This window comes from Panulirus ornatus, chromosome 11, assembly GCF_036320965.1.
Source record: "Panulirus ornatus isolate Po-2019 chromosome 11, ASM3632096v1, whole genome shotgun sequence".
In the NCBI taxonomy this organism is placed as follows: domain Eukaryota; kingdom Metazoa; phylum Arthropoda; class Malacostraca; order Decapoda; family Palinuridae; genus Panulirus; species Panulirus ornatus.
Window position 1 is genome coordinate 16,554,600 of NC_092234.1, and position 23,542 is coordinate 16,578,141.

Consider the following 23,542-nt stretch of genomic DNA (forward strand, 5'->3'; position numbering starts at 1 on the left):
CGCCCTATAAGCAATTACAGAAATTTCTAAGCTTTGGGGAAGCATTATGTCCCCATCACATCATGGTGCTGTATTGGATGAGGTAGAAGGATATACAAGCTATTATGTGTTGATGATTCAACCCACCCACAGTGACTTCAGAGGATGACCTTCATTCACAAGGTGCTGGATCCATGACAAATAGATCCCATAAACTAGGTACTCCCCTTTCCCCCAGAATGGATTGTGGAAGTTATCTACTAGAATGTCAACTGAGGCCAATAGGACTTAGTAAATGAAAGATAATTTGAAAAGTCAACATCCAAGCCTAGGCTGGCACTAACCTGGGATTCAAAAGTGTCATCACATGTATTTACCCAAAGCAACACAACTGTAATCCCCACCTCTTAGGTACCTCTTGACTGGGGCCTAGACACTTTAAGCCTCCCCATCAATAAAAAGTGAAGGGGGAAGGGAATTAACTAAAAAGGGAAGTTGGAAGGCTTTCAGAACTAAGTCATGCTAACAACATGCTATTCACCTTCATAATTTCCAATATCACCACACATAAACGACTTAAAAACTATTTCAACATACAAACACGCCATTCACCTTCAAAATTTTCAATACCACAGTACATTCACCATTTATGAAAACTATTTAATTACCAGCACTAGTATACATTAGTGCACCTACAAAGAGACTAATAGAAAGAGAGTTTAAGATTCCCTCCCAATACAGCTCAAAAGGGGGTAATTACAAACAGGTAATTATACAGTTATGTACAAGATGTGCAACACTCTAAGGCTCAGATTGGGGTGTCTAAATGTGTGTGGATGTAACCAAGATGTGAAAAAAGGAGAGATAGGTAGTATGTTTGAGGAAAGGAACCTGGATGTTTTGGCTCTGAGTGAAACGAAGCTCAAGGGTAAAGGGGAAGAGTGGTTTGGGAATGTCTTGGGTGTAAAGTCAGGGGTTAGTGAGAGGACAAGAGCAAGGGAAGGAGTAGCACTACTCCTGAAACAGGAGTGGTGGGAGTATGTGATAAAATGTAAGAAAGTAAATTCTGGATTAATATGGGTAAAACTGAAAGTTGATGGAGAGAGATGGGTGATTATTAGTCCATATGCACCTGGGCATGAGAAGAAAGATCATGAGAGGCAAGTGTTTTGGAAGCAGCTGAATGAGTGTGTTGGTGGTTTTGATGCACAAGACCGGGTTATAGTGATGGGTGATTTGAATGCAAAGGTGAGTAATGTGCCAGTTGAGGGAATAACTGGTATACATGGGGTGTTCAGTGTTGTAAATGGAAATGGTGAAGAGCTTATAGATTTGTGCTGAAAAAGGACTGGTGATTGGGAATACCTGGTTTAAAAAGCGAGATATACATAAGTATACATATGTAAGTAGGAGAGATGGCCAGAGAGCGTTATTGGATTACGTGTTAATTGACAGGTGCGCGAAAGAGAGACTTTTGCATGTTAATGTGCTGAGAGGTGCAAATGGAGGGATGTCTGATCATTATCTTGTGGAGGCGAAGGTGAAGATTTGTATGGGTTTTCAGAAAAGAAGAGAGAATGTTGGGGTGAAGAGGGTGGTGAGAGTAAGTGAGCTTGGGAAGGAGACTTGTGTGAGGAAGTACCAGGAGAGACTGAGTACAGAATGGAAAAAGGTGAGAACAAAGGAGGTAAGGGGAGTGGGGGAGGAATGGGATGTATTTAAGGAAGCAGTGATGGCGTCTGCAAAACATGCTTGTGGCATGAGAAGCGTGGGAGGTGGGTTGATTAGAAAGGGTAGTGAGTGGTGGGATGAAGAAGTAAGATAATCAGTGAAAGAGAAGAAAGAGGCATTTGGACCATTTTTGCAGGAAAAAATGCAAATGAGTGGGAGATGTATAAAAGAAAGAGGCAGGAGGTTAAGAGAAAGGTGCAAGAGGTGAAAAAGAGGGCAAACGAGAGTTGGGGTGAGAGAGTATCATTAAATCTTAGGGAGAATAAAAAGATATTCTGGAAGGAGGTAAATAAAGTGCGTAAGACAATGGCCTTATGGGGAGGTGATAACAAGTAGTGTTGATGTGAGGAGATGTAGTGTGTATTTTGAAGGTTTGTTGAATGTGTTTGATGATAGAGTGGCAGATATAGGGTGTTTTGGTCGAGGTGGTGTGCAAAGTGAGAGGGTTAGGGAAAATGATTTGGTAAACAGAAAAGTGGTAGTAAAAGCTTTGCAGAAGATGAAAGCCGGCAAGGCAGCAGGTTTGGATGGTATTGCAGTGGAATTTATTAAAAAAGGGGGTGACTGTATTGTTGACTGGTTGGTAAGGTTATTTAATGTATGTATGATTCATGGTGAGGTGCCTGAGGATTGGCGAAATGCTTGCATAGTGCCACTGTACAAAGGCAAAGGGGATAAGAGTGAGTGCTCAAATTCCAGAGGTATAAGTTTGTTGAGTATTCCTGGTAAATTATATGGGAGGGTATTGATTGAGAGGGTGAAGGCATGTACAGAGCAGCAGATTGGGGAAGAGCAGTGTGGTTTCAGAGGTGGTAGAGGATGTGTGGATCAGGTGCTTGCTTTGAAGAATGTATGTGAGAAATACTTAGGAAAGCAAATGGATTTGTATGTAGCATTTATGGATCTGGAGAAGGCATATGATAAGAGTTGATAGAGATGCTCTGTGGAAGGTATTAAGAATATATGGTGTGGGAGGCAAGTTGTTAGTAGCAGTGAAAAGTTTTTATCAAGGATGTAAGGCATGTGTACATGTACGAAGAGAGGAAAGTGATTGTTTCTCTGTGAATGTAGGTTTGCGGCAGGGGTGTGTGATGTCTCCATGGTTGTTTTAATTTGTTTATGGATGGGGTTGTTAGGGAGGTGAATGCAAGAGTTTTGGAAATAGGGGCAAGTATGCAGTCTGTTGTGGATGAGAGAGCTTGGGAAGTGAGTCAGTTGTTGTTCGTTGATGATACTGCACTGGTGGCTGATTCATGTGAGAAACTGCAGAAGCTGGTGACTGAGTTTGGTAAAGTGTGTGAAAGAAGAAAGCTGAGATTAAATGTGAATTAGAGCAAGGTTATTAGGTACAGTAGGGTTGAGGGACAAGTCAACTGGGAGGGAAGTTTGAATGGAGCAAAACTGGAGGAAGTGAAGTGTTTTAGATATCTGGGAGTGGATTTGGCAGCGGATGTAACCATGGAAGTGGAAGTGAATCATAGGGTGGGGGAGGGGGCGAAAGTTCTGGGAGCATTGAAGAATGTGTGAAAGTCGAGAACATTAACTTGGAAAGCAAAAATGGGTATGTTTGAAGGAATAGTGGTTCCAACAATGTTATATGGTTGCGAGTCGTGGGCTATGGATAGAGTTGTGCGGAGGAGGGTGGATGTGCTGGAAATGAGATGTTTGAGGACAATATGTGGTGTGAGGTGGTTTGAACGAGTGAGTCATGAAAGGGTAAGAGAGATCTGTGGTAATAAAAAGAGTGTGGTTGAGAGAGCAGAAGAGGGTGTTTTGAAATGGTTTGGGCACATAGAGAGAATGAGTGAGGAATGATTGACCAAGAGAACATAAGTGTCAGAGGTGGAGGGAACAAGGAGAAGTGGGAGACCAAATTGGAGGTGGAAAGATGGAGTGAAAAAGATTTTGAGTGATCAGGGCCTGAACATGCAGGAGGGTGAAAGGCATGCAAGGAATAGAGTGAATTGGAACGATGTGGTATACTGGGGTCGATGTGCTGTCAATGGATTGAACCAGGGCAAGTGAAGCGTCTGGGGTAAACCATGGAAAGTTCTGTGGGGCCTGGATGTGGAAAGGGAGCTGTGGTTTCGGTGGATTATTACATGACAGCTAGAGACTGAGTGCGAACGAATGTGGCCTTTGCTGTCTTTTCCTAGCGCTACCTCGCACACATGAGGGGGGAGGGGGTTGTTATTTCATGTGTGGTGGGGTAACGATGGGAATGAATAAAGGCAGACAGTATGTCTGTCTCCTGCGTTAGTAAGGTAGCGCAAGGAAACAGACGAAAGAATGGCCCAACCCACCCACATACACATGTATATACATACACGTCCACACACGCATATATACATACCTATACATTTCAACGTATACATATATATACACACACAGACATACACATATAGACATATGTACATAATTTATACTGTCTGCCTTTATTCATTCCCATCACCACCCTGCGACACATAAAATAACAACCCCCTTCCCCCTCATGTGCGCAAGGTAGCCCTTTGCCTTTGTACAATGGCACTATGCAAGCATTTCGCCAATCCTCAGGCACCTCACCATGAGTCATACATACATTAAATAATGTTACCGACCAGTCAACAATACAGTCATCCCCTTTTTAATAAATTCCACTGCAATTCCATCCAACCCAGCTGCCTTGCCGACTTTCATCTTCCGCAAACCTTTCACTACCTCTTCTCTGTTTACCAAATCACTTTCCTTAACCCTCTCACTTTGCATACCACCTTGACCAAAACACCCTATATCTGCTACTCTATCATAAAACACATTCAACAAACCTTCAAAATACTCATTCCATCTCCTTCTCACATCACCACTACTTGTTATCACCTTCCCATTAGCTCCCTTCACTGAAGTTCCCATTTGTCCCCTTGTCTTACGCACTGAATTTACCTCCTTCCAAAACATCTTTTTATTCTCCCTAAAATTTAATGATACTCTCTCATCCCAATTCTCATCTGCCCTCTTTTTCACCTCTTGCAACTTTCTCTTGACCTCCTGCCTCTTTCTTTTATACATCTAGTCATTTGCATTACTTCCCTGCAAAAATTGTCCAAATGCCTCTCTCTTCTCTTTCACTAATAATCTTAATTCTTCATCCCACCACTCACTACCCTTTCTAATCTGCCCACCTCCCACGCTTCTCATGCCACAAGCATCTTTTGCGCAAGCCATCACTGCTTCCCTAAATACATCCCATTCCTCCCCAACTCCCTTTAACTCCTTTGTTCTCACCTTTTTCCATTCTGTACTCAGTCTCTCCTGGTACTTCCTCACTCAAGTCTCCTTCGCAAGTTCACTTACTCTCACCACTCTTTTCAACCCAACATTCCCTCTTCTTTTCTGAAAACCTCTACAAATCTTCACCTTCGCCTCCACAAGATAATGATCGGACATCCCTCCAGATGCACCTCTCACCACATTAACATCCAAAAGTCTCTCTTTCCCGCGCCTATCAATTAACACGTAATCCAATAATGCTCTCTGGCCATCTCTCCTACTTAAATACGTACACTTATGTATATATCTCTTTTTAAACCAGGTATTCCTAATCACCAGTCCTTTTTCAGCACATAAATCTACAAGCTCTTCACCATTTCCATTTACAACACTGAACACCCCATGTACACCAATTATTCCCTTAACTGCCACATTACCCACCTTTGCATTCAAATCACCCATCACTATAACCCGGTCCTGTGCATCAAAACTACTAACACACTCACTCAGCTGCTCCCAAAACACTTGCCTCTCATGATCTTTCTTCTCATGCCCAGGTGCATATGTACCAATAATCACCCATCTCTCTCCGTCCACTTCCAGTTTTACCCATATTAATCTAGAGTTTACTTTCTTACACTTTATCACATACTCCCACAACTCCTGTTTCAGGAGTAGTGCTACTCCTTCCCTTGCTCTTGTCCTCTCACTAACCCCTGACTTTACTCCCAAGACATTCCCAAACCACTCTTCCCCTTTACCCTTGAGCTTCGTTTCACTCAGAGCCAAAACATCCAGGTTCCTTTCCTCAAACATACTACCTATCTCTCCTTTTTTCTCATCTTGGTTACATCCACACACATTTAGACACTCAACATATATACATATACACAAACATAGTGCCAGTGTAGGCAAAGGGGTAAACGTGAGTGTTCAAACTACAGAGGCATAAGTCTGCTGAGTACTCCTGGGAAATTATATAGGAGGGTATCGACTGAGAGGGTGAAGGTACGTACAGAGCATCAAATTGGGGAGGAGCAGTGTGGCTTCAGAAGTGGTAGAGGATGTGTGGATCAGGTGCTTGCTTTGAAGAATGTATGTGAGAAATGCTTAGAAAAACAGATGGATTTGTATGTAGCATTTATGGATCTAGAGAAGGCAAATGATAAGGCTGATAGAGATGCTTTGTGGAAGGTTTTAAGAGTATATGGTGTGGGAGGTAGGTTGCTTGAAACAGAGAAAAGTTTCTAAAAAGGATGTAAGGCATGTGTACGAGTAGTAAAAAAGGAGAGTGATTGGTTCCCAGTGAATGTCAGTCTGCGGTAGGGGTGTATGATGTCCCTATGGTTGCTTTATTTGTTTATGGATGAGGCAGTTAGGGAGGTAAATGCAAGAGTTTTGGAGAGAGAGAGGCAACTATGCAGTCTGCTGGGGATGAGAGGGCCTGGGAAGTGAGTCAGTTGTTGTTCACTGATGATACAGCTCCAATGGCTGAAGTTGATGACTGAGTTTGGAAAAGTGTGCGAAAGGAGAAAGTTGAGAGTAAATGGGAATAAGAGCATGGTCATTAGGTTCAGTAGGGTTGAGGGACAAGTTAATTGGGATGTAAGTTTGAAAGGAAAAAAATTGGAGGAAGAGTGTGTGAGATATCTGGGAGTGGACTTAGCAGCAGATGGAACCATGGAGGTGGAAGTGTCATAGGGTGAGGGAGGGGGCAAAGGTTCTGGGAGCAATGAAGAATGTGTGGAAGGAGAGAAAGTTATCTCAGAGAGCAAAAACGGGTATGTTTGAAGGAACAGTAGTTCCAACAATGTCATATAGTTGCGAAGGCATGGGCTATATGTAGATTTCATCTTCCACATAGCTTTCACTACCTCTTCTTTCTTTACCAACCCATTCTCCCTGACCCTCTCACTTTGTACACCACCCAGACCAAAACAACCTAACTCTACCATGCTTCTTATCAAACACATTCAACAAACCCTCAAAATACTCACTTCATCTTCATCACTACCTGTTACTACCTCCCCACTTGCCCCCTTCACTGATGTTTCCATTTTTCTCTTGTTTTGTGCATGTTATTTACCTCCTTCCAAAACATCTTTTTGTTCTCCCTAAAATTCAATGATACTCTCTCATCCCAACTCTTATTTGCCATAATTTTTAACCCTTGCACCTTCCTCTTGAACTTTTGCCACTTTCTTTTATACATCTCCCAGTCATTTGCACACCTTCCTTGTATTGTCCAAACGCCTCTCTTTTCTCTTTCACTAACAACTTCACTTCTTCATCCAACCACTCCCAATCCTTTATAATCTGCCCAACTACCACCACATACATCTTTTGCATATGCCATCACTGCTTCTCTAAATACATCAAATTCCTCACCCACTCTTCTCACTTCATTTGCCCTCACCTTTTTGCCATTCTACACTTAATCTCTCCAGGTAAGCTCACTTACTCTCACCACTCTCTTCCCTTCAACATTTTCTCTTTTTTTTTGAAAACCTCTGCAAATATTCACCTACGCTTCCACAAGAGGCAGTGAACGTTTTGCAGAAGATGAAATCTGGCAAGGCCATGGGTTTGGATAGAACTGCAATTGAATCTATTAAGAAAGGGGGTGATTGCGTTGCTGATTGGTTGGTAAGAAAATTCAGTGTATGTATGGATCATGGTAAAGTGCCTGACAATTGACAGAATGCATGCATAGTGCCAATGTACAAAGATAAAGGGGAGAAAGGTGAGTGTGCAAACTACAAAAGGGCATACGTTTGTTGAGTATCTCTGAAATTGTATGGGAGGGTACTGGTTGAGAAGGTGAAGGTATGTACAGAGCATCAGATTGAGGATAAGCAGTGTGATTTCAGAAGTGGTAGAGTATGTGTAGATCAGGTGTTTGCTTTGAAGAATGAGTGAGAAATACTTAGAAAAACAGATGAATTTGTATGTAGCATTTATGGATCTGAGAAGGCAAATGACAGGGTTGACAGAGATGCTTTGTGGAAGGTCTTAAAAGCACATGGTGTGGGATCTACACTGGAAACAGTGAAAAGTTTTTATCAAGGATGTAAGGGATATAGGAGAGTGACTGGTTCCCAGTGAAGGTCGGTCTGCGACAGGGATGTGTGATGTCCCCATGGTTGTTTAATTTCTTTATGGATGGGGTGGTTAGGGAGGTAAATGCAAGAGTTTTGGAGAGAGGGGCAAGCAGTTAGTCAACTGGGGATTAGAGGGCCTGGGAAGTGAGTTAGTTCTTGCTTGCCAATGAAACAGCACTAGTGGCAGATTCAAGTGAGAAACTGCAAAGGTTGGTGACTGAGTTTGGAAAAGTGTGTAACAGGGGAAAGTTTAGAGTAAATGTGAGTAAGAGCAAGGTAATCAGGTTTAGCAGGGTTGAGGGACAAGTCAGTGGGGATGTAAGTATGAATGGAGATAAATTGGAGGAAGTGAAGTGTTTTAGATATCTGGGAGAGTACTTAGCAGAGAATGGAACCATGGAAGCAGAAGTGAGTCACAGGGAGGGGGGAGGGGGCAAAGGCTCTGGGAGCAATGAGGGATGCGCAGAAAAAGAGAACATTATTTCGGACAGCAAAAATGGGCATGTTTGAAGAACAGTGGTTCTAACAATATGATATGGCTGCAAGGTATGGGCTATAGATAGGGGTTGTAGGGAGGAGGGTGGATGTATTGGAAATGAAATGTTTGAGGACAATGTGTTGTGTGAGGTGGTTCAATCAAGTGTAATGAAAGGGTAAGAGGGATGTGTGGTAATAAAAAGAGTGTGGTTGAGAGAGTATAAGAGGGTGTGTTGAAATGGTTTAAACATATGGAGAGAATGAGAGAGGAAAAGTTGAAAAAAAGGATAGGCACGTGAGAGCTAGAGGGAACAAGGAGAAGCGGGAGACCAAATTGTAGGTGAAAGGATGCAGTGAAGAAGATTTTAAGCAACCAGGGCCTGAACATACAGGAGGGTGAGAGACATGCAAGGAATAGAGTGAACTGGAACGATGTAGTATACCAGGGTCAATGTGCTGTCAATGGTCTGAACCAGGGCATGTGAAACATCTGGGGTAAATCATGGAAAGGTCTGTGGGGCTTGGATGTGGATAGGGAGCAGTGGTTTCGGTGCATACACATGACAGCCAGAGACAGTGTGAATGAATGTGGCCTTTTTGTCTGTTTGCCTGGCACTCCCTTGCTGAAGCAGGGGGTAGTGATGCTGTTTCCTGTGGGGTTGGGTAGTGCCAGGAATGGATGAAGGCAAGCAAGTATGAATATGTACATGTGTATGTATGTATATGTTTGTGTATATGCTGATATGTATGTTGATATGTATATGTACGTATATGTGCATGCATGGATGTTTATGTATATATTGACTTCATCTTATTATACTTAAATGCCATCTCCTGTGTTAGCAAGGTAGCGCAAGGAAACAGATGAGGAATGGCCCAACGCACCCACATACAGATGTATATACATACATATATGCCCACTAATGCACTTATACATACATATTCATTTCACAGTATACATACATATACATACACAGACATATACATTATACACACATGTACATATTCATAATTGCTGCCTTCATCCATTCCCATCTACAGGCACACAGGAAATAGCATCCCCCTCCAGTGAAATAATGCCAGAAACATACAAAAAAGGCCACATTCACTCACACTCAGTCTCTAGCTGTCATGTGTAATGCACCTAAAGAATAGCTCCCTTTCCACATCCAGGCCCAACAAAACTTTCCATGGTTTATCCCAGATGCTTCACATGCCCTGGTTCAATCTACTGACAGCATGTCGTCCCCAGTATACCACATCATTCCAATTCACTCTATTCCTTGCAAGCCTTTCACCCTCCTGTATGTTCAGGCCCCAATCGCTAAAAATCTTTTTCACTCCATCCTTCCACCTCCAATTTGGTCTCACGCTTCTCCTTGTTCCCTCCACCTCTGACATATATATATCCTCTTTGTCAATCTTTCCTCAATCATTCTCTCCGTGTGTCCAAACCATTTCAACACACCCTCTTCTGCTCTCTCAACCAAACTCTTTTTATTACTGCACATCTCTCTTACCCTTTCATTACTTATACATGGTCCTCAAACATTTCATTTCCAACACATCCACCCTCCTCTGGACAACCCTATCTATAGCCCATTCCTCATAACCACATAACATTTTTGGAAACACTATTCCTTCAACATTACCCATTTTTACTCTCCGAGATAACGTTCTCACCTTTCACATATTCAATGCTCCCAGAACCTTTACCCCCTTCCCCATCCTATGACTCACTTCCGCTTCCATGGTTCCATCCGCAACTAAATCCACTCCCAGATATCTTAAACACTTCACTTCCTCCCGTTTTTCACCTATCAAACTTCCATCCGAATTAACTTGTCCCTCAACCCTATTGAAGCCAATAACCTTGCTCTTATTCATATTTACTCTCATTTTCTTTTTTCACACACTTTACCAAACTCAGTCACCAGCCTCTGCAGTTTTTCACACAAATTAGCCACCAACACTGTATCATCAGCAAACAACAACTGACTCACTTCCCAAACCCTCTCATCCACAACAGACTGCATACTTGCCCTTCTCTCCAAAACTCTTCCATTCACCTCCCTAACAACCCCATCCATAAACAAATTAAACAATCATGGAGACATCACGCACCCCTGCTGCAAACCAACATTCACTGGGAACCAATCACTCTCCTCTCCTCCTACACATACACATGCCTTACATTCTTGGTAAAAACTTTTCACTGCTTCAAGCAACTTACCTCCTACACCATTTACTCTTAATACCTTCCACAAAGCATCTCTATCCACCCTATCATGTGCCTTCTCCAGATTCATAAATGCTACATACAAATCCATCTGTTTTTCTAAGTATTTCTCACATGCATTTTTCAAAGCAAACACCTAATTCACACATACTCTACCATTTCTGAAACCCTACTGCTCTTCCCCAATCTGATGCTCTGTACATGCCTTTACCCTCTCCATCAATACCCTCCCATATAATTTCCCAGGAATACTCAACAAACTTATGCTTCAGAAATTTGAACACTAACCTTTATCCCCTTTACCTTTGTACAATGGCACTATGCATGCATTCAGCCAATCCTCGGGCACTTCACCATGATCCATACATACACTGAATATCCTTACCAATCAATCAACAACACATTCATCCCCTTTTTTTATAAATTACCCTGTAATACCATCCAAACCTGCCCCCCTTGCCGGCTTTCATCTTCCGCAAAGCTATCACTACCTCTTCTTTGTTCATCAAACCATTCTCCCTGACCCTCCCACTTTGCACTCCAGTACGACCAAAACACCCTATATCTGCCACTATATCATCAAACACATTCAACAAACCTTCAAAACATTCACTCCATCTCCTTCTTACTTCATCACTACTTGTTATTACCTCCCCATCTGCCCCATCACAGATGTGCCCATTTCTTTTTTTGTCTTGCGCATACTTCGTCTGTTTCCTGGTGCTACCGCGGTGAATCAGGAAAAGGCAATCAATTATCATAATATTCATTTATCTATTATGTTTTGTTGCTGTCTCCCACGTTAGCGAGGTAATGCAAGGAAACAGACGAAAGAATGGCCCAACCCACCTACATACACATGCATATACATAAATGCCCACACATGCACATATACACACCTATACATTTCAACTTATACATACCTATACATACTTTTCTTTTAAACTATTCGCCATTTCCCGCAGTTAGCGAGGTAGCATTAAGAACAGAGGACTGGGCCTTTTTTGGAATATCCTCACCTGGCCCCCTCTGTTCCTTCTTTTGGAAAATTAAAAAAAAAAAACGAGAGGGGAGGATTTCCAGCCCCCGCTCCCTCCCCTTTTAGTCGCCTTCTACGACACGCAGGGAATACGTGGGAAGTATTCTTAATCCCCTATCCCCAGGGATAACCTATACATACACAGAATGGAAAAAGGTGAGAGCAAATGATGTAAGGGGAGTGGGGGAGGAATGGGATGTATTTAGGGAAGCAGTGGTGGCTTGTGCAAAAGATGCCTGTGGCATGAGAAAGGTGGGAAGTGGGAAGATTAGAAAGGATAGTGAGTTGTGGGATGAAGAAGTAACATTGTTAGTGAAAGAGCAAAGAGAGGCATTTGGATGACTTTTACAGGGAAACAGTGCAAATTACCGGGAGATGTATAAAAGAAAGAGGCAAGAGGTCAAGAGAAAGGTGCAAGAGGTGAAAAAGAGGGCAAATGAGAGTTAGGCTGAGAGAGTATCATCAAATTTTAGGGAGAATAAAAAGATGTTTTGAAGAAGGTAAATAAAGTTCGTAAGACAAGAGAACAAATGGGAACATCGGTGAAGGGGGATAATGAGGAAGTAATAACAAGTAGTGGTGAAGTGAGAAGATGGAGTGAGTATTTTAAAAGGTTTGTTGAATATGATTGATGACAGAAAGGCAGATATAGGGTGTTTTGGTTGAGGTGGTTTGCAAAGTGAGGGGTCAGGGAGAGAGGTTTGGTAAAAAGAGAAGAGGTACTGAAAGCTTTGCAGAAGATGGAAGCAGGCAAGGCAGTGGGTTTGGATGGTATTGCAGTGGAATTTATTAAAAAAGGGGGTGAGTGTGTTGTTGCCTGTTTGGTGAGGATATTCAATGTATGTATGGTTCATGAAGTGCCTGAGAATTGGCAGAGTGCATGCACAGTGCTATTATACAAAGGCAAGGGGGCTAAAGGTGAATGCTCAAATTACAAAGGTATAAGTTTGTTGAGTATTCCTTGGAAATTATATGGGAGGGTCTTGATTGAGAGGGTGAAGGCATGTACAGAGCATCAGATTGGGGAAGAGCAGTGTGCTTTCAGAGGAGGTAGAGGATGTGTGGATCAAGATTTTGCTTTGAAGAATGTATGAGAGAAATACAAAAACAGATGAATTTGTATGTAGCATTTATGGATCTGGAGAAGGCATATGAAAGAGTTGATAGAGATGTTATCTGGAAGGCATCAAGAGTATATGGTGTGGGAGGTTAGTTGCTAGAAGCAGTGAAAATTTTTTATCAAGGATGTAAGGCATTTGTATGAGTAGGAAGAGATGAAAGTGATTGGTTCCCAGTAAATGTTGGTTTGCAGCAGGGGTGCATGTTGTCTCTATGGTCGTTAAATTCGTTCATGGATGGGGTGGTTAGGGAGGTGAATGCAACAGTTTGGAAAGAGGGGCAAGTATGCAATCTGTTTTACATGAGAGGGCTTGGAAAGTAAGTCAGTTGTTGTTCGCTGATGATACAGCACTGGTGCCTGATTTGGGTGAGAAACTGCAGAAGTTGGTGACTGAGTTTGGTAAAGTGTGTGAAAGAAGAAAGCTGAGAGTAAATGTGAATAAGAGCAAGGTTAGTAGGTTCAGTTGGGTTGAGGGACAAGTTAATTGGGAGGTAAGTTTGAATGGAGAAAAACTGGAGGAAGTGAAGTGTTTTAGATATCTGGGAGTGGATTTAGCAGAAGATGGAACCATGGAAGCGGAAGTGAGTCACAGTGTGAGGGAGGGGGCGAAGGTTCTGGGAGCGTAGAAGAATGTGTGGAAGACAAGAGCAATATCTCGAAGAGCAAAAATGGGTATGTTTGAAGGAATAGTGGTTCCAACAATGTTATAAGGTTGCGAGGCGTGGGCTATAGATAGGGTTGTGTGGAGGAGAGTGGATGTATTGGAAATGAGATGTCTGAGGACAATATGTGGTGTAAGGTGGTTTACTGGAGTAAGTAATGAAAGGGTAAGAGAGATTTTTTTTTTTTTTTTTATACTTTGTCGCTGTCTCTCCGCGTTTGCGAGGTAGCGCAAGGAAACAGACGAAAGAAATGGCCCAACCCCCCCCATACACATGTATATACATACGTCCACACACGCAAATATACATACCTACACAGCTTTCCATGGTTTACCCCAGACGCTTCACATGCCTTGATTCAATCCACTGACAGCACGTCAACCCCGGTATACCACATCGCTCCAATTCACTCTATTCCTTGCCCTCCTTTCACCCTCCAGCATGTTCAGGCCCCGATCACACAAAATCTTTTTCACTCCATCTTTCCACCTCCAATTTGGTCTCCCTCTTCTCCTTGCTCCCTCCACCTCCGACACATATATCCTCTTGGTCAATCTTTCCTCACTCATCCTCTCCATGTGCCCAAACCACTTCAAAACACCCTCTTCTGCTCTCTCAACCACGCTCTTTTTATTTCCACACATCTCTCTTACCCTTACGTTACTCACTCGATCAAACCACCTCACACCACACATTGTCCTCAAACATCTCATTTCCAGCACATCCATCCTCCTGCGCACAACTCTATCCATAGCCCACGCCTCGCAACCATACAACATTGTTGGAACCACTATTCCTTCAAACATACCCATTTTTGCTTTCCGAGATAATGTTCTCGACTTCCACACATTCTTCAAGGCCCCCAGAATTTTCGCCCCCTCCCCCACCCTATGATCCACTTCCGCTTCCATGGTTCCATCCGCTGCCAGATCCACTCCCAGATATCTAAAACACTTCACTTCCCCCAGTTTTTCTCCATTCAAACTCACCTCCCAATTGACTTGACCCTCAACCCTACTGTACCTAATAACCTTGCTCTTATTCACATTTACTCTTAACTTTCTTCTTCCACACACTTTACCAAACTCAGTCACCAGCTTCTGCAGTTTCTCACATGAATCAGCCACCAGCGCTGTATCATCAGCGAACAACAACTGACTCACTTCCCAAGCTCTCTCATCCCCAACAGACTTCATACTTGCCCCTCTTTCCAAAACTCTTGCATTCACCTCCTAACAACCCCATCCATAAACGTACACATGCCTTACATCCTTGATAAAAACTTTTCACAGCTTCTAGCACCTTACTTCCCACACCATATACTCTTAATACCTTCCACAGAGCATCTCTATCAACTCTATCATATGTCTTCTCCTGATCCATAGATGCAACACACAAATCCATTTGCTTTTCTAAGTATTTCTCACATACATTCTTCAAAGCAAACACCTGATCCACACATCCTCTACCACTTCTGAAACCACACTGCTCTTCCCCAATCTGATGCTCTGTACATGCCTTTACCCTCTTAATCAATACCCTCCCATATAATTTCCCAGGAATACTCAACAAACTTATGCTTCAGAAATTTGAACACTAACCTTTATCCCCTTTACCTTTGTACAATGGCATTATGCAAGCATTCCACCAGTCCTCAGGCACTCAGCATGAGTCATACATACATTAAATAACCTTAACAACCAGTCAACAATACAGTCACCCCCTTTTTAATAAATTCCACTGCAATACCATCCAAACCTGCTGCCTTGCCAGCTTTCATCTTCCGCAAAGCTATCACTACCTCTTCTTTGTTCATCAAACCATTCTCCCTGACCCTCCCACTTTGCACTCCAGTACGACCAAAACACCCTATATCTGCCACTATATCATCAAACACATTCAACAAACCTTCAAACATTCACTCCATCTCCTTCTTACTTCATCACTACTTGTTATTACTCCCCATCTGCCCCATCACAGATGTGCCCATTTCTTTTTTTGTCTTGCGCATTAACTTCGTCTGTTTCTTGCGCTACCTCACTAATGCAGGAGAGAGCGACAAAGTATTATAAAAAATAATGACATACATAGACCATTATTCTATTTATTTATTTTTTTTTTTTGCTTTGTCGCTGTCTCCCGCGTTTGCGAGGTAGCGCAAGGATATAGACGAAAGAAATGGCCCAACCCACCCCATACACATGTATATACATACGTCCACACACGCAAATATACATACCTACACAGCTTTCCATGGTTTACCCAAGACTCTTCACATGCCCTGATTCAATCCACTGACAGCACGTCAACCCGGTATACCACATCGATCCAATTCACTCTATTCCTTGCCCTCCTTTCACCCTCCTGCATGTTCAGGCCCCGATCACACAAAATCTTTTTCACGCCATCTTTCCACCTCCAATTTGGTCTCCCACTTCTCCTCATTCCCTCCATCTCCGACACATATATCCTCTTGGTCAATCTTTCCTCACTCATTCTCTCCATGTGCCCAAACCATTTCAAAACACCCTCTTCTGCTCTCTCAACCACGCTCTTTTTATTTCCACACATCTCTCTCACTCTTACTCGATCAAACCACCTCACACCACACATTGTCCTCAAACATCTCATTTCCAGCACATCCATCCTCCTGCGCACAACTCTATCCATAGCCCACACCTCGCAGCAATACAACATTGTTGGAAACACTATTCCTTCAAACATACCCATTTTTGCTTTCCGAGATAATGTTCTCGACTTCCACACATTCTTCAAGGCTCCCAGAATTTTCGCCCCCTCCCAAACCCTATGATCCACTTCCGCTTCCATGGTTCCATTCGCTGCCAGATCCACTCCCAGATATCTAAAACACTTTACTTCCTCCAGTTTTGCTCCATTCAAACTTACCTCCCAATTGACTTGACCCTCAACCCTACTGTACCTAATAACCTTGCTCTTATTCACATTTACTCTTAACTTTCTTCTTTCACACACTTTACCAAACTCAGTCACCAGCTTCTGAAGTTTCTCACATGAATCAGCCACCAGCGCTGTATCATCAGCGAACAACAACTGACTCACTTACCAAGCTCTCTCATCCCCAACAAACTTCATACTTGCCCCTCTTTCCAAAACTCTTGCATTCACCTCCCTAACAACCCCATCCATAAACGTACACATGCCTTACATCCTTGATAAAAACTTTTCGCTGCTTCTAACAATTTGCCTCCCACACCATATATTCTTAATACCTTCCACAGAGCATCTCTATCAACTCTATCATATGCCTTCTCCAGATCCATAAGCGCTACATACAAATCCATTTGCTTTTCTAAGTATTTCTCACATACATTCTTCAAAGCAAACACCTGATCCACACATCCTCTACCACTTCTGAAACCACACTGCTCTTCCCCAATCTGATGCTCTGTACATGCCTTCACCCTCTCAATCAATACCCTCCCATATAATTTACCAGGAATACTCAACAAACTTATACCTCTCTAATTTGAGCACTCACTCTTATCCCCTTTGCCTTTGTACAATGGCACTATGTACGCATTCTGCCAATCCTCAGGCACCTCACCATGAGTCATACATACATTAAATAACCTTCCCCAACCACTCAATAATACAGTCACCCCCTTTTTTAATAAATTCCACTGCAATACCATCCAAACCTGCTGCCTTGCCAGCTTTCATCTTCCGCAAAGCTTTTACTACCTCTTCTCTGTTTACCAAATCATTTTCCCTAACCCTCTAACTTTGCACACCACCTCGACCAAAACACCCTATATCTGCCACTCTATCATCAAACACATTCAACAAACCTTCAAAATACTCACTCCATCTCCTCACATCACCACTACTTGTTATCACCTCCCCATTTGCGCCCTTCACTGAAGTTCCCATTTGCTCCCTTGTCTTACGCACTTTATTTACCTCCTTCCAGAACATCTTTTTATTCTCCCTAAAATTTAATGATACTCTCTCACCCCAACTCTCATTTGCCCTCTTTTTCACCTCTTGCACCTTTCTCTTGACCTCCTGTCTCTTTCTTTTATACATCTCCCACTCGCATTTTTTCCCGGCAAAAATCGTCCAAATGCCTCTCTCTTCTCTTTTACTAATAATCTTACTTCTTCATCCCACCACTCACTACCCTTTCTAATCAACCCACCTCCCACTCTTTACATGCCACAAGCATCTTTTGCGCAATCCATCACTGATTCCCTAAATACATCCCATTCCTCCCCCACTCCCCTTACTTCCGTTGTTCTCATCTTTTTCCATTCTGTACTCAGTCTCTCCTGGTACTTCCTCACACAAGTCTCCTTCCCAAGCTCACTTACTCTCACCACCCTCTTCACCCCAACATTCACTCTTCTGAAAATATATATATATATATATATATATATATATATATTTCTTTTTTTTTTTTTTTGCTTTGTCGCTGTCTCCCGCGTAGCGCAAGGAAACAGACGAAAGAAATGGCCCAACCCACCCCCATACACATGTATATACATACGTCCACACACGAAAATATACATACCTACACAGCTTTCCATGGTTTACCCCAGACGCTTCACATGCCCTGATTCAATCCACTGACAGTACGTCAACCCCGGTATACCACATCGATACAATTCACTCTATTCCTTGCCCTCCTTTCACCCTCCTGCATGTTCAGGCCCCGATCACACAAAATCTTTTTCACGCCATCTTTCCACCTCCAATTTGGTCTCCCACTTCTCCTCGTTCCCTCCATCTCCGACACATATATCCTCTCGGTCAATCTTTCCTCACTCATTCTCTCCATGTGCCCAAACCATTTCAAAACACCCTCTTCTGCTCTCTCAACCACGCTCTTTTCATTTCCACACATCTCTCTTACCCTTACGTTACTTACTCGATCAAACCACCTCACACCACACATTGTCCTCAAACATCTCATTTCCAGCACATCCATCCTCCTGCGCACAACTCTATCCATAGCCCACTCCTCGCAACCATACAACATTGTTGGAGCCACTATTCCTTCATACATACCCATTTTTGCTTTCCAAGATAATGTTCTCAACTTCCACACATTTTTCAATGCTCCTAGAACTTTCGCCCCCTCCCCCAACCTATGATTCACTTCCGCTTCCATGGTTCCATCTGCTGCCAAATCCACTCCCAGATATCTAAAACACTTTACTTCCTCCAGTTTTTCTCCATTCAAACTTACCTCCCAACTGACTTGTCCTTCAACCCTACTGTACCTAATAACCTTGCTCTTATTCACATTTAGTCAGCTTTCCTCTCACACACTTCACCAAACTCAGTCACCAGCTTCTGCAGTTTCTCACATGAATCAGCCACTAGCACTGTATCAGCAGCAAACAACAACTGACCCACTTCCCAAGCTCTTTCATCCACAACAAACAGCATACCTGCCCCTCTCTCCAAAACTCTTGCATTCACCTCCCTAACAACCCCATCCATAAACAAATTAAACAACCATGGAGACATCACACACCCCTGCCGCAAACCAACGTTCACTGGGAACCAATCACTTTCCTCTCTTCCTACACGTACACATGCGTTACATCCTCGATATGAACTTTTCACTGATTCTAACAACTTACCTCCCACACCATATATTCTTAATACCTTCCACAGAGCATCTCTATCAACTCTATCATATGCCTTCTCCAGATCCATAAATGCAACACACAAATCCATTTGCTTTTCTAAGTATTTCTCACATACATTTTTCAAAGCAAGCACCTGATCCACACATCCTCTACCACTTCTGAAACCACACTGCTCTTCCCCAATCTCATGCTCTGTACATGCCTTCACCCTCTCAATCAATACCCTCCCATACAATTTACCAGGAATACTCAACAAACTTATACCTCTGTAATTTGAGCACTCACTCTTATCCCCTTTGCCTTTATACAATGGCACTATGCAAGCATTCCACCAGTCCTCAGGCACCTCAGCATGAGTCATACATACATTAAATAACCTTAACAACCAGTCAACAATACAGTCACCCCCTTTTTAATAAATTCCACTGTGGCTTTCATCTTCCGCAAAGCTTTTACTACCTCTTCTCTGTTTACCAAATCATCCTTCCTAACCCTCTCACTTTGCATGCCACCTTGACCAAAACACCCTATATCTGCCACTCTATCATCAAACACATTAAAAAAAAATTCAAAGAAAAAAAAAAAATCACCACCTCCTTCTCACATCACCACTACTTGTTATCACCTCCCATTAGCCCCCTTCACTGATGTTCCCATTTGTTCCCTTGTCTTACGCACTCTATTTACCCCCTTCCAAAACATCTCTTTATTCCCACTAAATTTTAATGATACTCTCTCACCCCAACTCTCATTTGCCCTCTTTTTTGCCTCTTGCACCTTTCTCTTGACCTCCTGCCTCTTTCATTAATACATCTCCCAGTCATTTGCATTATTTCCCTGCAAAAATTGTCCAAATGACTCTCTCTTCTCTTTCACTAATAATCTTACTTCTTCATCCCACCACTCACTACCCTTTCTAATCTGCCCACCTCCCACGCTTCTCATGCCACACACATCTTTTGCACAAGCCATCACTGCTTCCCTAAATGCATCCCATTCCTCCCTCACTCCCCTTACATCCTTTGTTCTCACCTTTTTCCATTCTGTACCCAGTCTCTCCTGGTACCTCCTCACACATGTACACACGTACATAATTCATACTTGCTGCCTTTATTCATTCCCGTCACCACCCAGCCACACATGAAATGACAACCCCCTCCTCCTGCACGCATGTGAGGTAACGCTAGGAAAAGACAACAAAGGCCACATTCATTCACACTCAGTTTCTAGCTGTCATGTATCGAAACCACAACTCCCTTTCCACATCCAGGCCCAACAAAACTTTCCATGGTTTACCCCAGACGCTTCACATGCTCTGGTTCAATCCACTGACAGCACATCGACCCCAGTATACCGCAACGTTCCAATTCACTCTATTCCTTGCAAGCCTTTCACCCTCCAGTATGTTCAGGCTCTGATCACTCAAAATGTTTTTCACTCCATCTTTCCACCACCAATCTGGTCTCCCACTTCTCCTCATTCCCTCCACATCTGACAAGTATAACCTCTTTATCAATCTTTCCTCACTCATTCTCTCGATATGACCAAACCATTTCAATACACCTTCTTCTGCTCTCTCAACCACAATCTTTTTATTACCCCACACCTCTCTTACCCTGTCATTACTTACTCCATCAAACCACCTCACACCACACATTGTCCTCAAACATTTCATTTTCAACACATCCACCCTCCTCCACACAACCCTATCTATAGCCCATGCCTCGCAACAATATAACATTGTTGGAACCACAATTCCTTCAAACATACCCATTTTTGCTTTCTGAGATCATGTTCTCGCCTTTCACATTTTTCAATGCTCCCAGAACTTTCACCCCCTCACCAACCCTGTGACTCACCTCTGCTTCCACGGTTCCATCCGCTTCCAAATCCACTCCCAGATATCTAAAACACTTCACTTCCTCCAGTTTTTCTCTATTCAAGCATACCTCCCAATTGTCGCTCAACCTTACTCAACCTAATAACCTTGCTCTTATTCACATCTACTTTCAGCTTTCTTCTTTCACACACTTTACCAAACTCAGTCACCAACTTCTGCTATTTCTCACACAAACCATCCACCAGGGCTGTATCATTAGCGGACAACAACTGACTCACTTCCTAAGCCCTCTCATCCAAAACAGACTGCATACCTGCCCCTCTCTTAAAAACTCTTGTATTCACCTACTAAACAACTCCATCCATAAACAAATCAAACAACCATGAAGACATCATGCAACCCTGCCACAAAATGACAATCACTGGGAACCAATCACTTTCCTCTCTTCCTACTTGTACACATGCTTTACATCCTCAATAAAAACTTTTCACAGCTTCTAGCACCTTACTTCCCACACCATATACTCTTAATACCTTCCACAGAGCATCTCTATCAACTCTATCATATACCTTCTCCAGATCAATAAATGCTATGTACAAATCCATCTGTTTTTCTAAGTATTTCTCACATATATTCTTCAAAGCAAACACCTGATCCACACATCCTCTACCACTTCTGAAACCACACTGGTGTTCCCAAACGTGATGCTCTGCACATGCCTTTACCCTCTTAATCAATACCCTCCCATTTAATTTCCCAGGAATACTCAACAAACTTATGCCTCTGTAATTTGAACACTCCTTTATCCCCTTTGCCTTTGTACAATGGCACTATGCATGCATTCCGCCAATGAACCATAGATACGTTGAATTTCCTCACCAACCAGTCAACAACACACTCACCCCCTTTTTAATATATTCCACTGCAATACCATACAAACCCCCTGCCTTGCCAGCTTTCATCTTCCGCAAAGCTTTCACTGCCTCTTCTCTGTTTACCAAATCATTCTCCCTGGCCCTATCACTTTGCACACCACCTCGACCAAAACACCCTATATTTGCCAATCTATCATCAAACATTCAACAAACCTTCAAAATACTCACTCCATCTCCTCGCTTCACCACTACTAGTTATCACCTCCCATTAGCCCCCTTCACCGACGTTCCCATTTGTTCTCTTGTCTTATGCACTTTATTTACCTCCTTCCAAGATATCTTTTTTCCCCTAAAATTTGATGATACTCTCTCACCCCAACTCTTATTAGCCCTCTTTTTCACCTCTTGCACCTTTCTCTTGACCTCCTGCCTCTTTCTTTTATACATCTCCCACTCATTTGCATTATTTCCCTGCAAAAATCATCCAAATGCCTGTCTCTTCTCTTTTAACAACAATCTTACTTCTTCATCCCACCACTCACTACCCTTTCTAATCTGCCTACCTCCCACCTTTCTCATGCCACAGGCATCTTTTGCGCAAGCCATCACTGCTTCCCTAAATACATCCCATTCCTCCCCCACTCCCCTTATGTAATTTGCTCTCACCCTTTTCCATTCTGCACTCAATCTCTCCTGGTACTTCCTCATACAAGTCTCCTTTCCAAGCTCCCTTTCTCTCACCACTCCCTTCATTCCAACATTCTCTCTTCTTTTCTGAAAACCTCTACAAATCTTCACCTTCGCCTCCACAAGATAATGATCAAACATCCTCCACTTGCCCCTCCCAGCACATCTACAACCAAGTCTCTCTTTCACGTGCCTATCAATTAACACATAATCTAATAATGCTTTCTGGCCATCTCTCCTATTTACATACATATACTTATGTATATCTCTTTTCAAACCAGGCATTCCCAGTCCTTTTTCAACACACAAATCTACAAGCTCTTCACCATTTCCATTTACAACACTGAACACCCCATGTATGCCAATCATACCCTCAACTGCCACATTACTCACCTTTGCATTCAAATCACCCATCACTATAATCCAACCTCATGCATCAAAGCTACTAACATAATAAATAAACATTTGATATTCATCCTTGCTTGCCTTCATGCATTTCCGGCTCCACCCCATCCCACAGGAAACGGCATCACTACCCTCTGCATCAGCCAAGTACCACCAGGAAAACAGACAGAAAAGGCCACTTGTTCATATTCAGTCTCTAACCGTCATGTGTAATGCTCCAAATCGACAGCTTCCAATCCACTTCCAGGCCCCAGTGCCACTGATAATGGGCTGAGCTTTATTTCATGAAAATTCACAAACAATAACTGCTGTAAAGAAGGAAATAAAGATTGAAAAGGCTGAAGGTCTACAGCCTCAAACTAGCAAAGAAATTAACATGCTAGGCTCACAGGTGGCAAAGAACTCTAATGATGAAAGGTGTGAAGTTTTACATATATATTATAAGGATAAACAAAATCATGCACAGTATGAATTCTGTTGAGGTACAATGGGCAAAATA

The 23,542-nt window shown here is 42.7% G+C and overlaps 1 protein-coding gene across 4 annotated transcripts in view; it reads right to left on the bottom strand.

Annotated features, from left to right (window-relative positions):
• The window catches only part of Rbcn-3B (WD repeat-containing protein Rbcn-3B), a 393,934-nt gene that overhangs the window by 330,079 nt on the left and 40,313 nt on the right, over nucleotides 1-23,542 (bottom strand). The window lies entirely within an intron of this gene.